This window comes from Thalassophryne amazonica, chromosome 10 (assembly GCF_902500255.1).
Source record: "Thalassophryne amazonica chromosome 10, fThaAma1.1, whole genome shotgun sequence".
NCBI classification, from domain to species: Eukaryota; Metazoa; Chordata; class Actinopteri; order Batrachoidiformes; family Batrachoididae; genus Thalassophryne; species Thalassophryne amazonica.
The window spans coordinates 47,562,104-47,586,666 of NC_047112.1; the positions used below are offsets into that span (position 1 = coordinate 47,562,104).

The 24,563-nt window shown below is 41.7% G+C and overlaps 1 long non-coding RNA gene across 1 annotated transcript; it reads left to right on the plus strand.

The window, feature by feature from the left end:
* The first annotated feature begins 1,797 nt into the window (after window positions 1-1,797).
* Window positions 1,798-23,664, plus strand: LOC117518737. The gene is made up of 3 exons (XR_004563059.1): window positions 1,798-1,875; window positions 6,996-7,002; window positions 23,653-23,664. It is a non-coding gene; the product is annotated as an uncharacterized LOC117518737 (long non-coding RNA).
* The last annotated feature ends 899 nt before the right edge of the window (window positions 23,665-24,563 follow it).

A 24,563-nucleotide genomic window follows, 5' to 3' on the forward strand; every position in this document is an offset into this window, starting at 1 on the left:
TCCTGGTCCCAACGCTGGACAGTCACAGTTTGGAGGATCCAAGAAAATTGGCCAGATTTCTAGAAATGAGAGCTGCTCCATCTAAAGTGGGATGGATGCCGTCTCTCCTAACAAGACCAGGTTTTCCCCAGAAGCTTTGCCAATTATCAATGAAGCCCACCTCATTTTTTGGACACCACTCAGACAGCCAGCAATTCAAGGAGAACATGCGGCTAAACATGTCACTCCCGGTCTGATTGGGGAGGGGCCCAGAGAAAACTACAGAGTCCGACATTGTTTTTGCAAAGTTACACACCGATTTAATGTTAATTTTAGTGACCTCCGATTGGCGTAACCGAGTGTCATTACTGCCGACGTGAATTACAATCTTACCAAATTTACGCTTAGCCTTAGCCAGCAATTTCAAATGTCCTTCGATGTCGCCTGCTCTGGCCCCCGGAAGACAATTGACAATGGTTGCTGGTGTCGCTAACTTCACATTTCTCAAAACAGAGTCGCCAATAACCAGAGTTTGATCCTCGGCGGGTGTGTCGTCGAGTGGGGAAAAACGGTTAGAGATGTGAACGGGTTGACGGTGTACACGGGGCTTCTGTTTAGGGCTACGCTTCCTCCTCACAGTCACCCAGTCAGCCTGCTTTCCCGACTGCCCGGGATCTGCCAGGGGGGAACTAACGGCAGCTAAGCTACCTTGGTCCGCACCGACTACAGGGGCCTGGCTAGCTGTAGAATTTTCCACGGTGCGGAGCCGAGTCTCCAATTCGCCCAGCCTGGCCTCCAAAGCTACGAATAAGCTGCACTTATTACAAGTACCGTTACTGCTAAAGGAGGCCGAGGAATAACTAAACATTTCACACCCAGAGCAGAAAAGTACGGGAGAGACAGGAGAAGCCGCCATGCTAAATCGGCTAAGAGCTAGTAGCTACGCAACCTAGCGGATTCCTAAAACCACACAAAGTGAATAATGTGTAAATAATTTAAAGGTGATTCAGCCCAATCAAGGCACCAAACAGGCCATGAAGCAGCACAGGCAACGCACGACAACGGTGCTAAAATAAAATAAAAATCAACTAAACACGCTGTGGAGCAGCACAGATAACGCACGACAACAGTGCTAAAAGAGAGAAAAAAAAAAATAAAATAAATAAATAAATAAATAAAAACGAAAGCGTTAGCAAGCTAGTTAGCTTGCCAACACTGATGAAAGTTAACTGATAAAAGTGCTCCGTCGCGATGTTTTGACCGTTAGAGGTCTTCCTTAGGCGTTGGAGCACAGTAAAAAAGTAAAAAAAAAAAAAAAAAAAAAAAAAAAGTAAAAAGGTAAAAAAAAGTCTTGAAAAAGACTGTTAATTCAAGTCCAAAGCAGCAGGTAGCAGTCTCTGTGTAAACAGTCCCAACAGAGAGCCAAAATTCTGATGCCAACACGTAAACCAACACGTATCTGAACATGTATCAACTTCCTCTGTCAATGAGAAACCTTTGTTCAAAAGCCAGCTTCAAGACAGACCAATATCTTTATGATTATTAAAGCAAAAGGAAAAAAAAATAATAATTAATCAGATACAATTCCATGTATTTATGCTTGTCTTGCACTTCCTACCTCTGCCAGGCTTGTTCTGTACTGTGTGGCTGTCTTTGAATTTATTGATGATGCTTCTCACTCTAGTTCTTCAGTTTTGTGATAACTCTTCCTGCTTTTTGAGCATAAACTGTTTTTTTTTTTTTTCTCCAGTCTAAACCAGTTTCTTTGGATGCTTTCTCAAGTGACACCTCAAACCCTTCCTGAAGTTTTTATACAATGTGAACATTGGAAGATAACCCTCAGTTTTAACTTGATTTTAGAAGCTTTGACCATTACAAAGTTAAAGCACAACAGTAGTTTTTCAGTCAGTTCTTAAGGGGGATCATAATTTTCACCCTGGTAGTTTTTAGTTTTTGTGAAATAATTTTGTTTCGCTGTGCGAAGTAAAATAATGTAAACATCTAAAATAAGACTACAATGTTTAGAAATGTTGTTGAAAATTACTTGTTCTGTTAAAAAAAGCACTTGTGAAAGATTTTTAAGAAAATGTTAAATTCATAGGGGGAGCTGATAATTTTGTCCATCTGTATAAAACTCTCACTTTCTGAAATAATTGACAAAAAATATTGAACTGTTCTGATATATTTTTTTAATGCACCTGTACATGTGTGTAAAGAAGAAAATAAATGTTTACCTCTGAGTAAAAGTAAGACCCTTCGGCTGCTCCCTTATTTGCACTTGGGGTCGCCACAGCAAATCCAAGGTGGATCTGCATGTTGAATTGGCACAGGTTTTACGCCGGATGCCCTTCCTGACGCAACTCCACACTACATGGAGAAATGTGGCAGGGGTGGAATTTGAACCGGGAACCTTCTGCACTGAAACCAAGTGCATTAACCACTTGGCCACCACCCCTGCTTGATGAGATCTTTTATTTGAAAAAAGAAATGGAGACATGCAGAGTTGCCATGGAAGAAGTGATCAGCGCTCAAACTCTTTCTGAATTGAGTGGCGGTCTTAGTGAGTGGGCGGGACCTCAGAAGCAGCTTGGGGTTTGCAAGGATTTAATGAGATTATGTGAGCACTCATGGCAACCAGTGAGGCCAGCAGGTGAGCTCTGGTCTCAGCTGCTTTAGCCTTTAGGTAAACACGGAGGCGGGTTGCCAGATTCTGGCTGTGTTGCCAGGCTGAAATTGTTTCTGTCCACACTACTTACGTCAGTCAGGCTGATCCACAGAGCCCCAGTGACAGGCTGCACTTGCTGCCGGATGGGGGACGCTGAGGGCCGGCTTTGACTGTCTGAGGGCCCAACCAAAAGGGGTCTGGTGACATTACTTGAGTAGCCGTCAATAGTATCTGAGCAGGCACTAAAACCAAAAGCAAACACAGCGAGTGTGAATGTGTTCGGATGAGGCCGTGTAATGTTAGTCAGCATGCCACGTCAGCGCGTAGCTGAGATGACAACAGGCCATCGAGTTTGTGAGCATTGTCTCCTTTGAACAAAAGCTGATCTTATCTTCACTGAGCAAACACTTCTAATTTGATTAGCATTTTCAATCAGGGCTGTTTTACATGTAATTTTTCTTCATGAAACAGTTAAACAGGATTAGGCTCAATGAATGGTTTAGTGTTTTCCCTGAATGTTTCCATTCCAACCCGTCTGACATCACAGCCGATGGAGACAAGGATGTCTTTGTGCCGCATTTCACATGCAAAATATAGCTGTGCAGGTTATTTACACGTGACATTGGCATGTTTAAAAGTTTGAAATATGATCTCAAAGCGATGATGATTTGGACCTGAACAACCCACAGCCCTGACGAGGACGTGACAACTGTTTTGAAATCACCTTGTCCTGGTTGATTGATGCACATCAGTCAGTCTGTTGTTGTGGACATTTTTGTGTGCAGCTCATTCCTGCTTATTCACGGATGCTGTTCTGCTCAGATGAATATATGCATGAGTGTTTTTCTCCATTGGTTCATTTGTACGCACAGTCAGACAAGACTAAACTAAATATCAAATCCTGCTGTGTGTTATTGTGTTGAGCCTGTTTGTTCACCTGCTGGTCAGTCGTGTCCGTGCTGAAAGGCCGCCGCGTTGCCCTGACATCCTGACCTCCTGCAGCCTCCACACGCCTCCTCTCTGCAGCAGCAAATATTGAACCAGCCATCAATGCGTTAGTCAGCATTTTAGTCTGTTACTCTGCTCTGTTTGAGGACAGCAGCCAGTGCATGAGCATGTGCGCATGCGTGCATACATTTTAAGCCATAGGTTTACATGCACATTGATTCAAGCCTTTCAAACTCCTCAACAGCACATATTTCATGTTAGCAAACTGCTCATCTGTTCAGTCAATTGTACTTCTTAATCATGTAAAGTTTTTTTTTTTTTTTTATTCCGCAATGTTAAAATACCCTCGACCATATGAGCGTTGCGTTCTTTATCATTTGCAGTTCTTCAGTTATTAAGATCCTTTTGTCCAACGTACAACTTGTACATGTTCAATAAAGCCCCTCTATTCGTCCGTCATAAACAATGTTTAGATTTTAATGGCGTCTGCAGGAGGCCTTGCAAGGGTGTGCACATGAGCTTTTGTCAAGAGCGGATGCAAATCGAGGTATGTTTGTAGATCACCCTCTGTGCATTTGCAGGTATTAATGAGACAAATATAGCTCCATAGCAAGTACGCTTTGAGTTAGCAGAAGTTAGCATGCACACTGATGTCTGCAAAATGTCTTAGAAATCACTCCAGAAGTGTTAAGTTCCAAAAACACCATCTTCAGTTTTAGAAGTGTTTATTCCTTGCTAGCTTACACATAATATATAAGGAAGATGTTATTTTATCCAAAAATGAAGTGAAATTAGCAGCTAGCGACACCAAGAAGTGAAGTCACCATGCTAACATCTGCTAAATGTTTTGTAAATTCTTCCAGAGGTGTTATCGTTAGTGTGGTGACATCACCACGCTAACGTCCATACCATAAAATAGGAACAGAATGTGACTTTTCAACCTCTTAAAATATCTCAAAGTTAGCCATCTTTTAACTTGTCCAAGGTCTGTGTCCCAAGAATGTTCCCTGTGAATTTGAAGACTCTGGCAGTAATAGGACTGGACTTATGCTGAGGACAGATGGGTGCAGTATTGCCAACTCCTCAATAAGAAAAGTAGCTATTGCCTGTCCTAGAAGTCACAAAAAGACATAATCTAATTTGCATAGTATGATGTCATACCAGATGTAGGAAGAAAAACGTTGTGGGAGAGATCACTGAAAACATTATCAACTTTTTAATGTTTGGGCTCTGTGGCTTTGCAGTTGCAGTGGACAGTGAGAACAGAGACTAGATCAATACGTGCTTTCACTTTTGAGTCGCCAAACACCAAAAAGTCTCTAGTGATGCCAGAAAAAGTAGCTAGATTTGTCACTAGTCGCTTTTGAGAAAATAAGTTGTCAAGAGCGTTTGGAAAGTCGCCAGATGTAGCAAGAAAGTCGCCAAGTTGGCAATACTGGATGGGTGGATGGATGAAAAGCCTTCGCAATACCCATTGGGCATATTTGATGGTCTCGGGTAATAACAGCTAAGAGAGATTTAATTGATATTACACAGAATATCAGATTTTTGGTGATTTGGTGAAAGGATTGTACTGTGCTGCTCTGCAGTAGCCCTGCAGCCTCAGTGGTTAGCGCTGTTGCCTCACAAAGAGAGTGTCCCAGATTCAAATCTGACCTGATCCTTTCAGCGTGAAGATGCACTGTTCTCTCTGAGTTTGCATCGGTTCCTTCCAAGTGCTATGGCTTCCTCCCTCTTCCAAAAACAAGCAGGTTAGGTGAATTAGTGATTCTAACTGTAGGTGTAAGTGAGGGTGTGGATGTGTTTGTATGTGTTGACCCTGCAATAGACTGGCGGCCTGTACAGGGTGTTCTCCACCTCTCACCCAGTGCCTCCAGCCCCTCTACCAGGTAGTCCTCAACTGGATGAAGCATGTTCAGACAATGGAACACAGTGGATTTTATAGGATTGAAGAAATTGATATACCCTTCTGACTACCAGTTATGGAGGATACTATTACTTTAACGATGAGTACAGTCTCCCTGTGACCCTTAATTAGAGTATTTCAATTTTTAATTTATTTTCATTTATATAATGCTAAATCCTCATAGTGCTTCACACAAGTAAGGTCTACCTTTACCAACCCCAGAGCAATCACACAGGTGACATTAGTAAGGAAAAACTCCCTCTGATTTGAGGAAGAAACCTCAAGCAGACCAGACTCAAAGGGGCGGCCCTCTGCTTGGGCCATGCTACAAACACAATTTGCAAAACAAATATACAGGGAATTTTTCCGGTGCACAGGACAGGAGGGTTGCAGAAACAGATATCACACCCATCTCTGGATAGAGCCACACCTCAAACATTGAGAAAAACAGAATCAGGCATCGGAAAGACAACAAATACAGTATAATTTGTCAGCATTAAACAACAAGAAAAACAGAAGAAATATTAAGGTGATCGCTGGCCACTAGCCCTAAGCTTCACTAAAAGACCTAGAATTTTGAGAAAGTTGAGGCCGAGGCCCGCTCCGTTTCCTAATGAGATTAATTTAAAAGGGTAAATGGCATAGTAATGTTATTATGTCAGTATGATAGCCATACATAAGGGGAAATAAGTGCATCTTAAGTCTGGACTTGAAAGTCCCTACAGAATCTGACTGTTTTATTTATGCAGGGAGATCATTCCACAGAACAGGTGCATGATAAGAGAAAGCTCTCTGACCCGCAGACTTTTTAATTCACCCTAAGTACCCAAAGTAGTCCTGCACCCGCAGAACGCAGAGCCCAGGCCGGTATGTAGGGTTTAATTAGGTCAGCTAAGTAGGGAGGTGCCAGTCTGTGAACAATTTTATAGGTTAGCAGCAGAACCTTAAAATCAATCAATTTACAATCAATTGTTCAGGAATATATGAAGCTTGAAACCATGGACTTTACACCATTGAGGAATGAGGTCCAAATTAACACTGTGAAATTAATGAATTGTGCTTCAAAGCATCAGAAAGAAATGTGACAGTCTGCTCTGCACAGACAAAAAGAAACATGATTTAAATATGTACATTGGTCGCACATGATCAGAATGTGTCCAAATAACAATATTTCTCAGAAACCTTGTGTTATTAAACCTTATGTAAAACTTGTATTCTCAAATACAAATTCTCACTATCAGTTGCCCCCCTCCTTGAGTTTATGAACAATGTCATTTATTTTGTATTCATCTGTTTCTTTAATGAACATTGATTCCTGACTTTTATTAATTGTTTTACTGCATCATGACTCCATAAGCTCTTCCCAGGTATCTCACGATCTCCGAGGCCAAGGACCCACAGATATGAATGTTACTGCTGAGACAAGTGAATCTCTACAAGTTGGACACTTTGACTGCACAGGGGAACAGTCAGTCATACATCGTAATATTGATCCAGGACAACTGTAAACCTACACACTTTGACAGAGGTGGGACGAAGTCACCATCAAGTCAATAGTCTTCAAGTCTTAAGTCAGCTTGCAAACAATTGGTAGTCACTATGATTTGAGACTTGATTCGTGATTTGACAGTGACTTCATCCCACCTCTACCCTCTGATTCCTCACTCAGCTATAGAGTCCACAAAGATCACAGCATTGTTCACACACAGTTTGACATGGGCCTGAGGAGAAAAAAAAAACAAAAAACTCCACCCGGCCTACTGTGGCGACTGTACCACTAGTTAGTCACGAGACTGGTGTGGCTGTTGAAATATTCTAAGTGTTGGTTGGTCAGTTGTGTCCCCTTCTCTTGTTGAAAAATGGCTCTTTTCACACGTGGAACAGGTTGTTTGTTGCAGGTTTAAGGATCACCTTATTGCTCAGCCATCTCACAGTGTAGTTTATTTTTGTAACACTTTGTCCCCTTTCATGTTGTCTTTTGTGCAACCTAACGGCTTATTGGAAAACACTTCTTACTGCCTTTGTGTGAGAAAGGAGCTTCATAAATACAACAGCTTTAAGACTTTATCACTCCAAGGCTACATCAAAACCTTTATTTCCATGTTGTTTGTCAATGATGGTTAATTGTTGATATTTGTCTGTATTCTTCCTGAGTTAACAGCCTGCATTTTCTTTTGCACTGTGTGTATGTGGACAGCCTGAGTGCATGTTTGAGCTCCTTAAATCCTTAAAGAGCAATAAATGCTGTTGGTGCTTGTGAGGTAAAAGACTAAACGCACACACTTCTTCTTTACGTTCTTGTGTTTGGGGCAGCTATTAGCTGGTGTCTGGTCCTGTTTACTCAGGAACAGTCCGTCTTGTGCCCTGCGACCACATTATCCACCTAATAAAGTCCTGCAGTTATTTACCTTGCTCCTCTGAAAGGGACGGGCCGTGTCCGGCTGATTAAAGGCTGCAGAGGGCCCGTTTCGCTTGAGGCTGGAGAGACTATGATAACTACAGTGTTGGCAAAGCAAACATTCCTGAGCACCCAGGATCACAGACAATGGCCATCTGAGATCAGGCGGCAAACTTTTATCAAACAATGTACAGACTGCATGACACATGGCTGCACACAGTGACCCTGAAGGAATTTCCAACTCATGCAGTTGATTTTTTTTTAAAAGATATGAAGTGATAAAAGTGTAAACTGGTTTGTATTTGTAGACGAAAGACTTTCAAAGTGACATTGCATAAAGGTTTTTCATATGATTAAGTAATTTGATCAATTAATTTCCACTTGCAGGATAAATGGTAAATGGACTGCACTGATATAGTGCTTTTCCATCTGCATCAGATGCTCAAAGCGCTTTACAATGATGCCACACACACACACCGATGTCAAGGTGCTGCCATACAAGGCGCTCGCTACACACCAGGAGCAACTTGGGGATTAAGGACCATGCCCAAGGGTCCTTAGTGATTTTCCGGTCAGGCTGGGGTTTGAACCGAGGATGCTCTGGTCTCAAGCCCAACGCTTAACCACTAGACCATCACCTCCTCATTCAGGATCAGCACAAACCAGAAACTTTTTTTTTTTCTTCTAAACTTTATTAATGTCTCTTCAGTGCTGTCAGAATATTTTTATAAAATATATGTCATATTTTATGGATGTTAAGTCACTTTTGTCAAATTTGCACCATGAAGAGGGGAAAAAAATGTCACATTGGAATGTAAATCGCATTTTTACCTGAGGTCAAAATATGGCCATCGGGTATCGCAAAGGACTTGCATCTGTCTGTGCTCAGAATAACTCCATTACTGCAAGACCCTTGCAGTAATTGGACCTTGGACAAGTTAAAAAATGGCTAACCTTGACCTCTCTTAAGAGGTCAAAAGGTCACATTCTGGTTCATATTTTTATGCTCATATGGCCGAGGCATTATATTTTTTATTGAAAAAGAAAATTGTTTCACAAGAATTTAAAAAAAAAAAAAAAAACGTTTTGGAACAAACTAGAAAGACTGCTCTGTCATACATGAGCCTAAAAAAAACCAAGGTTTAATCTCTCTAATCTTGTGTTTCTTGTTTCCACTGTACTGAAAATATACCAAATCATAATTTTGTGTACTGTTATACCCCTATTTTGTGTCATAAGTTGCATCAGAATATTAATCACATGACCCCTCAAACTAGGAAAAAGGTGACTTATAATCAGGAAAATTGTTAAATGTTTAATGCTGCAATCACAATAGTGGGACGGCCAAGAGTGACCACACAACTTCACAATCAACACAAGCAAATGTAGAAAGTGCTTAAGTAAAACACCTACATGTAAAGGACAGAAAAAAAATCTTGCAATTTGAGAAAACGTCTGCAAACACAGAACACAAAGAAGAGGTGCAATGCAAAAACCAGGTTTCTGCCCAGAGGACCTTTACTGACGGACTTGTTCTTATTATCTTTAGGCAGAGCTGAGTAAATATCTTTTTCTCTTAAGATAGCTGTGTTTTTGCACTTTCAGACAAAGTCTTCTGGTAGGTATCGCTTTTTGTGTTGCTTCCATTTTTTTATTTATATATATATATATATATATATATATATCATCTTTTATTCACACAGAATATACAGCACAAGTACAGATAAAAAGAAAACATAAGAAAAAAAGTCAAGACAAGCATATAAATTTGATTATATCTACAAAGTCATTAAAATTAAGATTCTCACAGAAGCTAAAATCATCTCTGAAATCAATCCTCTCTCTTAAAATATGCAGCTGATCTCTGACAGTCGCTGCGAAAATGAATTTTATTGGAAAAAATGTATTATTGAAAAAAATTCATGACTTAACATGACAACCGAGACTGGGTTCTTTAAGGCAATTCTTGTTACTATCTTTTTCACTTACTATGTTCTTTTTTTCTGAACTTGCATCTTCTTTTCAGTTGTGTTGATAATGGAATGTTTCCTGATAATTCATGTACAATATTGCAGTGAGTCATCGAGTGAACATCCATATATGTCACAGTGCTTTTCTCCAAGCAACACAAAGGTCGTTTACAGAGCTACTGTTTAGATGAAGTTGAGAAATTAACTGGCAGCAGAATACTCAGTGGGGCGCATTGCTTTTTTTTTTTTTTTTTTTTTGTAGTTTCTTTTTCCTTTCATAATTCTACAAGGAGCCAAATACCTCGCATATCTTTGCAGAAATGCTGTGCTGCACTTCTGGGTAATGGCAACAGAATGCGTTGGTATATGGCGGTGCTGGGACGTGTCTGTAGTTTACACTCCCTTGACTGCGTCACACATTTTTGCACACATTATCATCTTCTAGCATCACCTTTGTGAAGATACCGCTATTTGTCTTCACATACACTGACACGTGTGTTTAGACAGACAGACACACACACAGGTTCCCTGAGGTCTGCAGAAGCCAATTAAGACCATCTACCTTAGGCCGTGTGCAGCCCCCCAACTCCAAACCAGTGACCACCTCCCCCATACAGACCCTTTGACCCCTGACACACGACCTCTGCGTTGAATGAGTACACACAGGGGCGTCAGAGCAAGACCCCCAGCCATTCCTGCTCCCCCACAACACACACGCAGACACAAACCCTCTGGCTGTGCTCGCTGAGCGCGGCGGCGGACTGATGCTCACAGACAAGACGCTGCACGCCACTGCTCCTTAACACCCCCCCCCCCCCCCACACACACACACACACACAGCCGGGAGGGAAAAAGTTCACCGTGGGTCACAGGTTAATACTTTCCAAACGGACACAGCAGGTGTCGAATGCAAGGGGGCGCTGTCGCAGTTCTGATTTAGTCCTTTATAGTGTATATTACGACGATATTAATGGGTACAGAATGAATGGGGGGGAAATGGAACAGAAATAAGAAAAGGAAAAAGTGGGGAAGAAAAAGCAAATTAGTAAAAACAAGGATGAAAAGAACAATAACAATGAATATGTGCAAACAGGTAACAATTCATATTGTTGCAGGGTTACTCATGGCCTCAGAGTTAGACATTTGAGGGCAGATGATCCTTGGCTCAAGTCCTCATCACCCAAGGTGCATTTAATCCACCTGGTGCAGCACCCTGACACGTGTGTGTGTGTGTGTGTGTGTGTGTGTGTGTGTGTGTGTGTGTGTGTGTGTGTGTGTGTGTGTGTGTGTGTAAATGGGAGGTATCATAGTAAAGTACTTTGGGCATCGTCATCAGATGGAAAAGTGCTATATAAACAAAGGCCATATGTTTTGTACATAACACCTGTGTCCATATGCCGTTTTTGATTTTCTCTACATCTTTTCCTAATTGCACTAAATGGGTTGTGTCCCAAAAATATAATGCAACGCTAATATACAACTGCCTCCAGAAAAACAAAAATAAACATAATGCAGCAGCCAGCATCCTTTTTCAGTGGTCTTTCTTTGTTGTTGTTTTTATTTTTGCGGTTGCTCTGAAAATCCCTGAACTTTTCAGAAAGATGCTGTGATGTTGCCACAGCGCTTATTCAGGCACCCGGGAAGAGAGATTTATTTTTGATTTATTTTTGTTTGTTTATTTTTCTGATTTGTCACTCAAAATCTATCACAATAGAAACAAACAAACTTATCTGTGATAGCAGATTGAACAGATGCTATGTTCCTGCTGAGGGCGAGTACTTGCCATAGATTATAATCTAGTTGTTAGCTGTTTATTGTTGTCATATAAACATATTTCAACTACAGGATTTTTTTTCCCACTGAAAATGCTGAACCTGCTTGGATGCAGAGTGTCTAGATGATCTCTCAGCACTTTTCTGACAGCAAAAAAAAAAAATGCTATATGGACTCGTGGCTCAAGGATGCATTCATACTGATAGTTTTTATTTGCAGACAATATGCATCAAAGTTATACTTTTCCTTGGAACATGACATTCATGGATACATGGAGAATTCTGGACTGTGCTGATTTTCAGTGAATCCTTATTGTGTTAGGATCCTCGTGACTGGGCCAGCCAAGGATGCCCATGTAACACCTGACTACTGTGCGTAGATGGTTACTTTTGGGAAATAAGAATGGACCAAAGTATCACCAGGGTGGTTTCCATTTAGGGGACCAAAGCAGTTTTATGTGGTAAAGCACAGCAGCAGTGCACACTCCCAAACTTAACCTAATCTGGCTGTGGAACATGACCTCATATATAGTCCTGTCATATGCACCAATATAAATTTCTTATATGAAAGACAAAATATGAAATGGTTTCCTTTTTAATTTCCAATATCTGGCATCTGATGCTCATATCTCATTTGAAAAAAGGACAAATGACTTAATCCTTTTATCAATATTTCTAAACTAGCAGGCTACCCTAGTGATGATAGTGTGAGATCACCTCTTATAGTGTGGTTGCGAGACAACCGCCCATCCCACTGTGCTTTGATATACACGCAGGTCCATAAGTATGTGGACATTTCCCCGTCCCACTCTGCTTATGGAGGTGGATGGGCTTATGGTGGATGGGGTTTTTTGTATGTGTTTGGGGGTTGTGCAGGCTCGTCATAGGCTGGCATACATACACACATCTGAGTTTTCCCATTTCTGTAGGGTTGAAGTGTCCCTACAGACATGGGATAGGTGATGGTCTAGTGGTTAAGCGTTGGGCTTCAGACCAGAGGATCCTCGGTTCAAGACCCAGCCAGACTGGAAAATTACTAAGGGCCCTTGGGCAAGGTCCTTAATCCCTAGTTGCGCCCGGTGTGTAGCAATTGCCTTGCATGGCAACATCTTAACATTGGTGTATGAGTGTGAATAGGTGAATGTGAGGTATCATTGTAAAGCGCTTTGAGCGTCTGATGCAAATGGAAAAGTGGTATATAAATGCAGTCCATTTCTCATTTATCTGGTCCACTCAACCCCTTTTCCTTACAGCCTTGTTTGACCTTTTGTTATACTGCTCATTTTTCATTCTATCCAGGTTTGTAATCCCACACATCCATCTCTGCCTTCTCATTCCTCCACATCCTACTTCTTCTCTTACAGTCCCTTCACTGCCCGTATCCCAGCATCATTAATCCTCACCTTCATTCTTTGGTAACACGAAGTAGCTGGTTTATTATTTTTATCTCTTATTGAAATTAAAGTCACATTTTATGTTGTGCTTAAAATGTTACATCACCGGGATTATGTATTCCATTTACAACACATTAAACCTGTTCCCTACAAATTTAGCACATTGTATATTGTTGCTCCATGGTGGTCAGAGTATGAGGACATCAAAGGGATCCGTTCAGTGTTGGAGACACTGGGAGGAGGATAAGCACAAACCCAGCCAACAAAACTAAGCCCAACCTGAAAGGCAGTCGGCCCAGTAATACGGGATCATCCCTGGTGTAATTCCTCCCTCCTGATCGCCAACAAAGAGAACCTGGACAAGAGCTGTAGATCTGGGTGTAGAGAGGGCGGTACTGGGATTTTTGAGGGACAGTACTGGGAGGGTTGATAGGAGGTCTGGTTGACAACCACTGACCAGGTCACCATGCCAACAATGCACACACACAAATACACACTAACAACTGCCTGCAAGTGTCCGGAGGCCTTTTGCCCTCTTTCATCCCGTCCATATTCTAATCTGCTGCATTGTGTGTGGACGTGTCCAAACATGGAGGATCAAAGATCGGCCTGGCCAATGACCTTGGCTCCTATTGGCCCCTTCTGAGACCCTGCAAGGTGGGGGTCATTGGATGTGGGTGGTGTCAGGATCTGTTCCTCCGTGGCAGGTCCGGTTCCTAATCGGCTCAGAGGTCAGAGACCAGCCAGTATTGTCCAGTTGCGTCTGAAAGGCCTGGTGCTGAATGGCCGGGGCAGGAAGGGTCAGACTGTCCGCAGCGCTCTGCTGCCTTTAAAATGCCATCGATGCCCTCCTTCTCCCAGGCCAGCTCTGCATGAAGTGCAACCAGCTGTGGACAACCCCTGTTGCGACACAAGAACACCGCACACCTGCTAATTATTGAAAACTGTCAAATGATAAGAAATCAATTTAATTGTGGAAGTTAACTTTAAATATCAAATCGGGTATGGGAGTATGTCACAGCATCCACTGTACTGTGGAACCGCCGCGGATGCTGGATGGAAAGAAAACAGGCAGACACCAGGTCCATACCATTTTCTTGAAAGTAGGCTGCAGCAGCCAGATCAGATATGGGCGTGTCCTTAGCCTTCTCCAGTTGCTAGGGTCCTCAACACTCCTTGCCAAGGATACACAAGAGTATCCTAACAGAAAGTACCTTCAGTGCCCCAAGAATAGCCCAGTGACATGATTGTGAGTAATTATATATATATATATATATATATATATATATATATATATATATATATATATATATATTCTTTCATTTTATTTTTCGGCAATAGAAAGGCAGCTTTGCAAAACTGTAAAGCTGTGTATGTAGATCATTTATTATATAACACCTAAACAGATCCTTGTCATTTGACTGGTGGATTGTATATCACATGGCATTGATGTTTTGTTCCATTGTATAAAAAAAATAGACTATATGATTGACATCTTCTTTCGTGCATTTTGGTTCCATGTTTTTCTGCATTGAACGACTCCACTACCTTTTCAGAAAAATGCCTCTGTGACATGAGGAAGACAAATCCACTACACTATAGCGGAGGATCAACCCCCGAAAGGCCCCAGGCCCTGACGGACTACCAGGGAGGGTCCTAAAAGACTGTGCACACCAGCTGTCTGAGGTTCTGGCGGATATATTCAACACCTCTCTGTCTCAAGCCAGAGTTCCGCCGTGCCTCAAGACATCAAGGATAATCCCTGTGCCAAAGACCTCTGCACCATCCTGCCTCAACAACTACAGGCCAGTTGCACTCACCCCCATCACCACAAAGTGCTTTGAGAGGCTGGTGATGAGGCGCCTGAAGCAGACCATCGATGTGACTGTAGATGAGCACCAGTACGCGTACAGGCAAATGATGCCATCTCCACCGTGGTGCATCAGGCCCTCTCCCACACAGAACAAGGACTCCTATGCAAGGCTGCTGTTCTTGGACTTCACTTCTGTGTTCAACACCATCATCCCGCAGAAACTGGTTTCCAAGCTGGCTGAACTACGAGCCCCCTCAGCACTGTGCAACTGGATCCTGGACTTCCTGACTGGGAGGCCACAGAGTGTCAGGATCAACACCACCTCATCCTCCACCATCATCCTGAACACTGGCTCACCCAGGGTTGTGTGCTCAGTCCACTGCTGTACACATTGATGACCTTCGACTGCAGAGCCCAGCACAAGAATAATCTTGTTCTTAAGTTTGCAGACGATACAGCAGTGATCGGGCTCATTAGCCAAGACGATGAGACGGCGTACAGGCGAGAAGTGGAGAACCTGACACGGTGGTGTGGAGACAGCAACCTCATCCTCAACACCTAGAAGACCAAGGAGATAGTTGTTGACTTCCGCAGGTCAGCCCCCACCACCCCATCCCCCCTCTACATCAATGGAGCAGCGGTGGAGATTGTCTCCTCCATCAGGTATCTTGGAGTCCACCTCTCCAACACTCTCACCTGGCACACCAACACCACGGCTGTCATCAAGAAAGCCCACCAATGTCTCTATTTGTTGAGGAAATTGGGAAGGGCCGGACTGAACACCGAGGTCCTCAGGGCCTGCTACAGCTGTGCAGTGGAGAGTGTCCTGTCCTGCTACCTCATGGTGGCTGCACGGTGGTGCAGAAGAAAGCGCTGCAGCGGGTGGTGAAGTCTGCACAGAGGACCATCGGATGCAGCTTACCACCCACTGGGGGACATCAACATCTCCAGATGTAGAGACAAAGCCACCTGCATCCTCCAAGACTCCACCCACCCTGCGCACAGTTTGTTCACACCCCTTCCCTCTGGAAGGAGGCTGTGCAGCATCCAGGCAAAAACGTCCAGACTGAAAAACAGCTTCTACCCGAATGCTGTCAGACTGTTGAACATTTCAACAGCCACCACCAAACTGTGAACATTGCACTAACATGCACATTGTCACTTTCTTAATACTCTAACGCTGCTGCTGCCGACCCTGTGCCTTGTGTATATATATTCTATGGCCACAGGGGTGCGCATACTGTACACTGCAAAAGTTTATACAATAGATTAGGTTAAAAAAATCGTCCCAGTTAACTACAACAAGACCTGGAGAAACTGCATTTCATTCTTCCTGTAAGGGTCGAGTGACAATAAAAGTGAGTCTGAGTCTATATCCCAATTAGAAACATACAGTGTTCTCGAAGAAATCTGTAGTGGCCGTAGAAGCGCTGTCAAATGAAGAACTGAACAAATTTTGATTGAAATATCAAATGATGTGGATCTATTTAAGTGTCATATAAAACAAATAATGAATGCCGGACAGACTAGCATAACATACACATATGTGCCTTTGAGAATTATGCTATAGATACAAATAATGATATATAATAGTATACAAATAATGAATGTGTATATGTGCAGAAGTAAGAATATTTTCATTCATTGAAGGATGGAATTTTCTATTCAATGAGGCTAAACATTCATTATTATGTATTATTTATTTGCCAACCACCAGTAATTGTGATTGTGTCTGTAGGTTTTTTGGATTTTACTTGTATTCCATTTTTGTGTGTCCTCCCTTTGTCTCCCGTGTGGGTCCCTGTTGTAGGCATGCGTCTGTGGTCCTTGTGACTCGTGTGTGTGTGTGTGTGTGTGTGTGTGTGTGTTGTGGATGTCCTCCTCTTCCGTGTGAGTCCTGCATGTGTGTGTGTGAGCCCTTGGGGTGTGTCTGTTTGGTTTTTATGTGAGTGTGTGTCTTTTTTCCTGGTTCATGTCTGAAGTGTATGTCTTTGTCATGTCTTGGCTGTGTCCGTGGTCCATGTTGTTCACTTGCTTGCGTGTGTGTCATTCTGTGTGTCTATCCCGCTGTCTGTAATCCTTCACATTGTTGTATTCCTGTCATGTCTTTATGCTCCCCCCCACTCTGGTCCTCTGATTCTTGCTCTTCTGTTTTCATGTATTTTGTAAGTTTCTCTTATGCATCTCAGGTTGAGTTCTGTGTGTTTTTGCCATATACATATTTGGTCTTAGTTTTCGGGTTTTGCACTGTTTGGTTTTTGTTCATCACTTTTCATGTTGTCTTTTAGTACCAGGTTTTTTGTATTTGTTATGTACTTCGTGTTTTGCTTTTATGTTTCCGGACTGGGTTTTATTTTCCTCATTCTGTTTTATGTTTTTGTCTTCTGGTGTTCTCACATGTTTCCATTCTGGTTTGTTCTCTGCACCTGTTGTCATTCTGTCAGCCAGTTTATAAGCCGCTCCTTTTCCTGTGTTTGTTGCCGGTCTGTTGATTTTGTTATGGTTGCTGGTCAGTGTCGTCAGATGCACTCCCGTTTGTCAATACTGTCTGCGTGACTGTGTACCTGCCACCTGTACGAATAGTCAGCCCCTGGATTCTCCCTTTGTCCTCCACCACGTCACTGGAGGTTAAGGTTTGTTTCATATTGGGTTATTAAATCACTATGGTTTTTGCATCCGTCTCCCGGCTGCCTGCCTGTGGGGTTCGATTTGACTCTCTCACCTATGAGTTGACTCATAGGTGTCAACCTGACTCCAGAAAGGGCAAAGAGGGTCCAGGTTTCTTTGGAACCACCAACTCCACCATTAACAGCAGACCGGATGAGTTCTTCAAAGAAATCACCTGATGAAGTTGGTGGTTACAAAGAAACCTGTGCCCTCTTTGCCCTTTCTGAGTCCTGTTGACAACTATGGCTCCTGCTTTAATCATAACAAGTAGTGACCAGCAGCACCCTGCAATTAGCAACAAGGCTTCACAAGCAACATAAGACCATTCTGTCTTCATTCTCTCTCTTTTTTTTTTTTTTACTGGTCATTGGGCACGTTAAGGCAGCATGGTGACTTAGTGGTTGGCATTGTTGCCTCACAGCAAGAAGGTCGTGAGATTGCTTCCCACCCTTTCTGTGTGGAGTTTGCATCTTCTCCCTGTGTCTGCATGGGTTCCCTCTGGGTGCTCCGGCTTCCTCCCACTTCCAAAGACAAGCAGGTTCGGTGGATTGGGAACTTTAAATTGACCACACGTGTGCGTGCGGGTGTGAATGTGTTTCTGTCTATGGGTGATTCTTAGACTACGGGCACTTATTATGTCCTTTGATCATATTGTATGAAAAACAGAAAAAAGGGGAAATTTCACACTTTTATAGTTATCTTTACAATGAAAGTGTGTTAAGAAATTTGTTCTAGTAGTCTATGATGACTTTTTCACCTTTTTTCAGCATCATTATATGCAAATATTGCTGTTTTGTGCTTGTCCCACACCCAGACTTTTGATCTTCAATGATAAAAATGAATGGTAAAGAAACATTTTTTTCTAATGTTTTAAATATCTCTGAATAAAATATCAGTAAAATAATCAAAACATAATTGGGGTATTCAATGTCATACAACTGTTGTGATTTTTTTAAAACAAAATGTTGTCCCACACTATTGCCGTAATTTCCACCACAACACTGTAATGTCCCTAAACAGTTTGTATGAAAGATTGTTTGGGTAGTTTCTATGGAGATAAACAGTAACATCACAGCACATGTATATAGTGCCAAATCACAACAAACAGTTGCCCCAAGGTGCTTTATATTGTAAGGCAATGGTGTGGTGGAAATTACATGTACAAGGCCAATAGTGCCTGTAGTTAAAGAATCACCCCTATATGTGGCCCTGTGATAGAATGGCATCCTGTCAGGGTGTACCTGGCCTCACACCCTATGACTGCTGGGATAGCCTCCCCCCCATGACCCTTAATTGGAATTAGTGGGTATAGGAAATGGATGGATGTGTATGTTAAAAGGAGTCAGCAGAGTCCTATACAGGAGGTTCACAGGCCCTCATCTCTATCTATCACAACCCAAAATGTCATTGCTGAATATTCAGTAGTTTTACAAAGTTAAAGGAATTTTGCAGACTCACTGACTCTATGACTCCGTGATTGTCCTGCTACTATTCCATAATTCACAAGAACAAAAACACCACATGAAGTCACATCAGTTGCAGAAAAAAAAATCTGTGAAAAACATTTAGTAGAAATGTAGAAGCAGATGTCCCATAGAACGCCCCCCCCACCCCCCCCCCCCCCCCCCCCCCCCCCCCCCCCCCCAGACATCCTCCACTTGTTGACTCAGGCCTCAATTAGAAGCTGATAAACAGAAGAGGCCAGACTCCTGTTTCACTTTGACACAGCTGCTGATGTCTTCAAGCTTTCATCATCCGAGACTGATTCATGACGACACTCCGCGAGACTAATTTCATCAAGTAACTCTCGCTAACTTACACACACACACACACACACACACACACACACACTAATCACATTGTCAGTAGGAGTAATACTGATCAACAAAGTGACCTGGGAGATAAAGTGGTGTGGGAGCACACAGGGCCGCTAAAGTAACACAAGCCCCCCCCGCCAACACACACACACATTCCTCTGGATCAGAGAAATACGTGGAATAATGTGAGAGATGGGTTTTTCCCCCCCTACATTTGGTGTTGACAGGCTTGAGGTGTTTAGATTTTGTGATGAATGTTTGCGACCTCATGTGGACCAAATGTGAGCCAGAGAAGGAATGTGTTAATGCAAGGCGAAAAAATGAGGTTTTGACATTTGATTGATGAGGTTGATAGTTGTTTGTGTTCTAAACTGAAACAAAAGTGAATTCTGAAGAATGACCAGTTCATTTTTACAATCCAATGAAAATGTTGATTCAAAGTCGTCTCTGTAAATGTTGGAATATTCACATTTATATATTTCATTTCCTGTTATGTAATAGTACCTTTTGGGTATGAAGTAACAGTAAGACAGTAACAGCTTCGGAAATCTGACATTTAACCCCAGTGACCTTGAACTTCACAAAAATGATTGACCTCTGGCTGACCTTGCCAGGGCAATTCTGGAATCCAACTGTGCGCCACATTTGGTCCAAAACAGCCTTTGCTAAAATTAATTTTTAAAAGCAATTGTAGGGTCAACCTTCATTGGCATGTGTTTGGTAGGAATCATCAAAAGGACCTGAGAGGAGGAAAAACAGCCAATAGGCAGGCAGATATGACCTTGACCCCAGAAACTGACCTTTTGCAAATTTGACCTTGCTGGCCAATTTTGGAACCCACCTCCATATTTGTGCCAAATTTGGTGCAAACTGGAGTGATAAACTTAAATTTTGACCTTGACCCCAATGACTGACTTTAGTAAATTCGATATTACCTTGGCAGTTCTAGAACCCATTGACATATGTATGCCAAGTTTCACTGGAGTGAAAAGTCAAAATTTTGACCTTTGCTTTTGAGGGCAGTTCTGTGGTCGGCTGTCATCTACATACCAAATTTGGTGAAAATGTCAAAATGACCTACAAGGAGTGAGGGTAAAAAACAAACAAAAAAAAAAAAAAAACAGACAAATTAATCAAATTATGGACAGGAAAAACAGACTGAATATGAAAAAAGGAAGACTTACGTGGTCAGAGATCTGGAAAAAAAGACGAGTACGTAATGGAAAATGGGTGTAGAATAAACACGGGAAGAGAAGGAAACAACAATTTGAGAAAAACTCATCTACATTGTAATATGACAGGACATTAATCATCTTCTTCTTTTCCTGTATGATTTAGAGTAGTTAGAGTAGTTCCAATTTAACAGTACATTATTGCCACATATTTCTTGTGTTGACCTGAATTGACGTATCAGGTGAAGGCTGATTTTCCACATGAACAAGATAGCAGCAGTTCAGCTATAATGGAAAACAGTGACTTTAGTTATTGAGCAGTAGAAGAAGAAATGGGAATCCTACACAGGTCCCGAGGTTGAGGAAGGTTTTAGGGGAGGGAACATGTTATTTGCTTTATAAATTGCATATGTCTCACCGACCATCCTCCCTCCAAAACAGAGACAAGGAAAAAATAAAAACCGAAAATACAAGGACATTCAGACTGCAGTCATCAACATATAGTTGTGTTCAAAATAACAGCAGTGTGTTTAAAAAAAGTTCAAAATCCTTTTAATAGCTTCTATTTCCATACACACAAATGCACTGGGAACACTGCACATTCTATTCCAACTTAAAACATGAAGAAAAATGTGTCAAATGTATTATTATTTTACAGAAAGTGAGGAAAAAATTATATTAGGCTGTTCAAAAAATAGCAGTATCTGTATTTTTCATACAAACTCAAACATTTACTGTATAAACTGTAAATTACTTGAAGGTTTAGCTGTGAATCACTGAACTAATATTTAGTTGTATAACCTGTGTTTCTGAGAACTGCTTCATATCTGCGCTGCATCAAGTCGGCCAAATTCTGGCCCTGTGAGCAGGTATTCCAGCCCAGGATGATTGGACTACATCCCACAGTTCGTCTGCATTTCTTGGTTTTGCCTCAGGAACAGTATTTTTGATGTCACCCTACAAGTATATGGAATTAAGGTCCTGGGATTGGGCTGGCCACTCCATAATGTTAATCTTGTTGTTCTGTAACCAAGATGGTGCTCACTTGCTGGTGTCTTTGGGGTTGTTGTCTTGTTGAAACGCCCATTTCAAGGGCGTTCCCTCTTCAGCATGAGGCAACATGACCTCTTCAAGTATTCTGATGTATTCAAACTGATCCATGATCCCTGGTATGTGATAAATAGGCCCAACACCATAGTATGAGAAACATCATCATATCATGATCCATGCTTCACTGTCTTCACAGTTTACTGTGGCTTGAATTCAGTTTTTGGGGGTCGACAAACTGTCTGTGACCCCTAGACCCAAAAAGAACAATCTTGCTTTCATCAGTCCACAAAATGTTGCTCCATTTATCTTTAGGCCAGTCACTGTGTTCTTTAACAAACTAACCTCTTCAGCACATGTTGTTTTCCAACTACGGGACTATGTGGAGACTTCTTGCCCATACTTTGACTTCACATAGGCGTCCTCTAATTGTTACAGTACTCAGAGGTAACGTTAGACCTTCTTTGATCACCCTGGAGCTGATCATCGGCTGAGTCTTTGCTATTCTGGCTATTCTTTGATCCAGCTGAATGGTGGTTTTCTGTTTTCTTACACTTTTTCTGGTTTTGTTGCCATTTTAACACATTTGAGATCATTTTATCTGAGCAGCCTGTCATTTTCTGCCCTTCTTTATGTTTTCCTCTTTCAAATCAACTTTTTAATCAAAGTACGCTGTTCTTCTGAACAATGTCTGAAACAGCCCATTTTACTCAGATTTTCAGAGAGAAATGCACTACAACCACCATGTAAAACATTTGCTGCCTTCGTCCTTAAATATAAAGGCCACCTGTAAGGGTGTAATAAAGGTCAACAAAGGAAAAATGCAGACACTGCTATATTTTTTATTTATTTTTTGAACAGCCAAATATTCCTTTTTCTTTACTTTCTGTAAAGTAATAACAAATTTGATGTTTTGATTTGGAATAGAATGTGTAGTGTTCCCAGTGCATTTGCATGTATGGAAATAAAAGTTAATTTAAGGATTTTGAGCTTTATTTAGTTTTTAAACACATTTGTTATTTTGAACACAAGTGCAAGAATCCTAAACTTGCATGAAAAGTTGACTTCTCCTGAAATCTGAACTGTTTGCACAAAGAACTCTGCTGGTATAATTTATCTGTAGAGAAAGACTACCAGGCTGACTCCCTATGCCACAAGTGTGGTGCTATGTGGAGCCAACACTGGGGGGGTTAAGTGCTCATGAACAATGGAAACAATTCACTTACAAGTGAAGCAGTCTATAAATTTACCTTAGTGAAATATTAAAAACTAATTAATAGTACTTTTCCATCTGTGAAATATACCGAGGATCCGCCTCATCCTGTCTATGGCTGATGCTGAGACCAAGATTCATGCTTTTGTTTCTTCTACATTGAATTATTGTAATGTCCTACTTTCAGGGTTACCACAGTAAAACATTAGGGGTCTTCAGCTGGTTCAGAATGCTGCTGCCAGACTTTTGACACGTTTCACCGATTTCGGAGAAACCCTATGTGCTGGCCCAGGTTTAGCAGTCACAGGATGTGGGACTATTGTTGTTCCCAAATGACGTCAGCGGGCCAAAGAGCTTTTTCTTATCGCGCACCTGCTCTGTGGAACAGTCTCCCTGCGACGAGTCAGAGTCCATGGACATTTTTAAGTCGAGACTTAAAACATATTTTTATTCTCTTTCTTATGAATAGCTTTAATTTTTGTTATCCGTTTTATTCTTTTACTTGTGTTTTTAATTATGTATTTTGAATTTTTTTATTTACTCATTTTAAATTAATTTCAAACTGTTCTTGTCATGCCCGGCCTGGGTCTAGGTCTTAGTCCTTATTTTGCATCCCCTTTTGGCTCACCTCCGGCCCCAGCTTTAATGTATTAGTTATTTTTTTCATCATGTGGTTATTTCTGTTCTAGTTTTGCTTTGTTACTTTGTTTTGTTACTTTTCACACTCGAGCCATTGTCCAGTTCCATTCCAGTTTTGTTCTGCCAGATTGTGTTTGTATTATTGATCATTGTTTATCACTTGTTTATTTTGCTTTTCTCATTTGTGTTATCAGTTATGTTTTTTGTCAGGTTTGTTCTTCTTATACGTCGTTTACCACCTTGTTTTCCTAGTTTTGTTGTGCTTAAGTATTTGTTCCATTTTCAGTTCTCATGTTTATGCCTAGTTCTTAGTTATGTTATTCTGTCCTCACGCCCCTCCGAGTACGTTCCCACTCCACAGCCCTGCACCTGCTATCGTCTTTGTTTCTCACGTCGTTTCTGTCTGCTTTGTGTTTTCATTCACTCACTATTGGCACCTGTTCACGCATCTTTGTGTCTTACCTCACTTCACCTTGTGTTGTCCTTCCTCACTTTCTTGCACCATGTATCATCTTTGTTCATTAGCCACTCCCCCTTTCTGGATTGTTCCTCGTGCACCTTGTTAACTCCTGCCTTATTTAAACACCTCCCAGCCACCACTTCCCTGCCAGGTTGTTGTCATTAGTACACATCCTAGCTCTCGTATCCAGTCCTGTTTCGCCTAGCTGTATGTTTTGAAATTTGCTCTGTTTTTTGACTACGCTTTTCGCCTCATCCCTGATGTCCATGTTTGCTTGTGCTTCTGAACCCTGCTTGAATATGACTGCATTTTTGCCTGACCCTGTTTGTACCTCCGCTCCACTGACTGATCACCTGTGTACAGAACCTCAGCCTGTAATAAAGACCACAACCTCTTTTACACGTAAACCTGATCTGGGAGTCTGCATTGCGGGTCCAGCCGTTTCAGGTGCCTGGCAGCCGCCCGGCCTGTCAGTTCTGTGTGAGGCGCCTTGAGGCAACTTTTATTGTGATTTGGCTTGTCATAAGCTCATTAAATTAAATTGAAATTACTTACTACAAATTAATATAATAAAAAAAAGTATATTTTCTGACTTTGAACTGACAGAATGTCCTTGGGCCACTTTGAGCTGAAGTCACTAACTGTATAAACTTTCACGGAGTTACAACAATGTAATGCTTAAAAGTATACATACAAAAATACA